This window comes from Spodoptera frugiperda, chromosome 13 (genome assembly GCF_023101765.2).
Source record: "Spodoptera frugiperda isolate SF20-4 chromosome 13, AGI-APGP_CSIRO_Sfru_2.0, whole genome shotgun sequence".
Classification (NCBI taxonomy): Eukaryota; Metazoa; Arthropoda; class Insecta; order Lepidoptera; family Noctuidae; genus Spodoptera; species Spodoptera frugiperda.
This window is the reverse complement of record NC_064224.1, coordinates 7,914,197-7,918,859: the sequence shown is the minus strand read 5'-3', so window position 1 is coordinate 7,918,859 and position 4,663 is coordinate 7,914,197.

Here is a 4,663-nt window from a genome sequence, read left to right as displayed (position 1 = left end):
GAGGGGGAAATGAGGTACTTGACTCTCATGACAGTTTCTATCGATCATTAGGACTTGAATTAAATAGTTTAACGTATCTTTTTTACTAGTTTATATGACAGATTTATGAGTAAGACCTATTAATTACCATGCTTGTTAGTCATCTAGTTTTACGCTCGAAATTAATAATAATTAATTGATTTTAGTAAAAAAACTCTTTGGTTTTTTGCTTTAATCGATTTTAATAAAAATCTTTCGCTGTTTGAACGTCTTATAGGTTCTTTAAAAACATTAGACACGTATTTTTTATTTTCTTATGGAAACAAATAATTAATCTCGAAGATATAAAAAGATATAAGCCGGACGAAGCCGCAGTAGTCTCGTTAGGTAGTCCGCAGCTCCGGTGCTAATGGTGCTTGGATTGACTTTGTCCTAGGTATTCTTCTAGGTATTGCGAACTACCTAGCGAGACTGCTGGGGCTCCGGCTCAAAAAGCAGTCTTTAGTCAGTAAGAGTCTAACACTCCGTCTCGCCTCGCCCAGGGTGGGAGAAGTCATTGGTTGATTTTCTACCCTTAAAGAAAAAACAAGTTTGTCCTAGGTGTCCATAGCTTAATCAATAATAATTAGTGAAAAAAGTGGGTGTTGCATTTAAAGTATATTTCTCTCGGGGAAATAAATGAGTTATATTTTGACGTAACCTACCTACAATAAGGCAAATGAAGTGAGGGAAATAACCTTAATAGTGATCGAAATCTCGTAATATTATCAAGAATTAGTTAATTAGAAAACTTTTTCCGAAACAATAATCGATCCTAAAATCCCCGGCTTGGCAGTCGAAGAATAGGATCATACACCAGAAATAAATACAACGTCACGCCTTTTATCCTCGAAGGGTAGGCAGAGGTGCACATTACGGCACGTAATGCCACTGTACAATGTACAACCACTTTTCACCAATTGTTTTATAAGTCCCATGTAATAAGGGGTGAGCCTATTGCCATATACCGGACACAATTCCAGACTCCGTGCTTCTACAGAGAAAATGTCAAAAATATTGAAAAAGCCCAGAAATACTTTACCCGGCACGGGAATCGAACCCGAGACCCCTTGCCCGGCAGTCTCAATTCCGACTAATCGACCATCGATACAGTCAAATAAACTATACCGTCACTATAAAGTCAACAAAATTATTGTTCATGTTTTTTTCGGTCAGTTCCACAGATTCGTGAACATTATTGACCATGGTTTTAAGTTGAAAGGCCATGGGCTGATGGTCAATGGTAACAATGAGTTCAAGCTACGTATAACCAGGATAAACTGACCCTCGAATGTGAGGAAAGATCATGTATAGCGAGATCATGATAAATTAGTCTTTTAAAATGTACTAAAGAATTTAAGTACTTTATTCACCAATTTGATTACAAGCTGAATAAATACTCGCATAATCACTGGTAATAGGTTTGGAATTCGCACATACTGAGGATTTGGTATTTTGAAATAATTTTGAAGTGAGTAGCAGCACGACAGTCGCCGCGTCGTGTGTTGCGAAATGCTGCTTATGAATATGAGCCTCTAGCAAGGCTTGAAATTAGTTGAGTTCCTCGTCAAACAGTTACGTGAGTAAATTGATATAAAAGTAAACTTCAAAAGGACCGCATCGAATCGAATGTATCCTTTTTTTGGCTTGATTTATTAGATATTTATTTCACATATTACATTGTCATATTTACCAACCTATATTTACCTGGTTGTTTAAATCGTCGTGAATAATAATGAAAGGAAAGTGTATATTGCAATTTTAATTAGTTATGTAATTATTCCGATAATCTTAAGTTGCATATAGGTGCTGATTACATAAACAATTGAATAATGCAATTTACTGCACTTAAACTAAAGTGCATTACAAGATTGTGATAAGAGGTACTTGTAAATATCTTAGAAGTAAAGTTTAGTAGGTACCATTCTGAATCAATAATAAAATAAGACAATTATTATGGTCAATAACATTTTTCCGTTACTATACCTACATATTATGTACTTTTTTATGGTATAAGCCAGTAAACGAGCAGACGGATCACCTGGTTGTAAGCAATCGCCGCCGTCCATGATAACCCGAACACCAGAGGCATTACAAGTGCGTTGCCTGCCGTCCAGTAACCTCACTCACACAGCGACACACAACACAAGCGTTGTTTCACGTCGTTTTGATGTGAGGCCGTGGTATCACTCCGGTTGAGATATCTATAGTAGTGAATATTTACAGACTGTTGGTAAGTTGATAACACTAAAATAGGTACCAGCGTTTTTTTATGGGGGAGGGGGAATCATCCAATGAATTCTCCCGCCTTGAGTAAGGCTAGAAGGAGTCAGACTTACTGACTAAAAACCAACCCGTTCCTACTCCTGCTTTTCGAGCCGGAGCCGCGATAACCTGATACGTTGATCGCAGCTCCGGTACCTACCTATGACCTGGATTTGCAAAACTAGGTTTTACACATTCATTATTTTTTACAACTGCTTACTAAAATCTTGATAATACCACGTAGATATTTGACAAAGCTAATCGCAAGTTATAAACGTACTACAGATTTTTATTAAAGGTTAAATAAAGGATTAGGTGAATGACCCACTAACCGAGTTTTTTGTTATAAATCTGCGTATCTGCTGACATTACCTGTTTGATTAAACTACATAATGTATAGAGATCATGTTTAATTCGTTTCCTACACTTTTTGTCATCATTTTATTAGCCATAGCTTGTAAGAGTAACCTAAGGAGTTTCTTGCTCGTTATTCTCCATAGGAATCTATAGATACTTTGGAACGAGCAAATAACTTCACTAGAGGAGTGACCGACAGACAGATTTATTTTTAATATTATAATATTTGCTTTGATGCTCTGGTTCTGGTCTATTTGAAATAAATAATTTTGACTTTGACTTTGAATAGTCTACTGCTTACAGGTCTGACTATGACTATGATAGCTCGATAGCTAATTTTCTTTTTAAAACGTTATTCTACTCTAGGATATTCTCCTGTGTCTTGAGTGCGTTTACAAACATACAAGTTCACATACACATGACACCCAGACCCGAAACAACAATTTGTGGATCACACAGAGTTGCTCCGTGTGGGAATCGAAATCGCTACACGCTGTGCGGCAGTCGGTTTAGTACAAATTCGTCGCGTGAGGCAACGTTTATCAAAACGTTACACAATGTAAACAGGTTGACCCACTTATCGCAATTACCGAGACATTGAGTTGCTGTCTAAGCACATATTTTACTGAAATAACAAGTGACTGATCGTATGGACTTTAACCTAGTTTGTGTTACTACTGATGCATGTGATTTTTCGGCTAATTGTGTGATATACCAATGTTTTTAACTTACATCAATCTTAATCGAAATTATTTAAGCCTACTAGCTTTAGTCAGCGGTTTAACCCGCTTACCCGTGGTATAAAAAGTATCTTATTACCCAATATCCAGTCTGTATATCAAATTTCATCATAATCCATTTGGTATTTTCAGCGTGATTGACGGACCAATATCCAAATAAATAAACTTACATAATATGTAACTACTTAATAGGTAACCCCACACAACGAAATACAACGCAAGCATTATTTCACGTCGCAACGCAAGCATTAGTTCTGTGAGGCCGTGGTATCACTCCGGTCGAGCCGGCCCATTCGTGCCGAAGCATGACTCTCCCACACTTACAGTTACATACATTACTAGATTCAAGATACATTTCTGAATAAAACATTTATATTTAATGTTTTTCTTTCTTTCTTTCTTCTTTCTTTCTATTTTAACTGGACACACGTAAAGTGTTGGGGTGAGGACAAATGGGCCCTAATCTTCTCTGTCATCACCGCACTACATCTCGTAGCTGTGCTCTTACGTACTCAGAGTCATTTAATGATTACTTGAACTATTCCTTAGTAACGATTATTTTCCGAAAACAATTGCTAATGACTGTGTTAAGTAACCATTAAATAACTACAAATAATCTATTAATACTCCCCAAGAACTTATCCGTCTCAATGTTCATTAAAATCGATAAGAAATGAAGCTCGATACGGCGGTACTCAAGATTGCTCGACGCTACGACGAACAAAAAAAATATAATATCGAGAAAACTTTCAATATCTTTCAATCACTTGAGTATCAATTAGACAACGTTAAGGAAAGACTTGTTAGACGGTGAACTTATTACAGTATTAACTCGATATATTGTTTAGCTAGCTGCTTTCGCGCGGTTTCACCCGCTACTCGCTCCCATTGATGAAGTTATATTTTTTTTATTAATCAGGATCAACTCACATTGTATTTGATATCAATATAAAAAAAAACAGTTCATCCATGATCATGGCGCTTGTAACAGTGCCGAAATATCGGAAACTCATAGACATTAATAAACATGGCAAAAATCCCGTCTTAAAAATTTGCATGCAATTTAACAAAAATAATGAAACAATAAAACATGACATAATTTTTACATAGCGTGATGCTTTGTAGTTTATAAACTTTTTAGATAAATGCAATATCTAACAATACCATTGTGTACCATGCATTGTGATATTCATACTCAAAGTTGTTTAGTTTTTATTTTATTGTTGCGAACACTCGCTGTTCTCTACTGAGATATTTCTTGTACCTACTTAGATACCTACTGT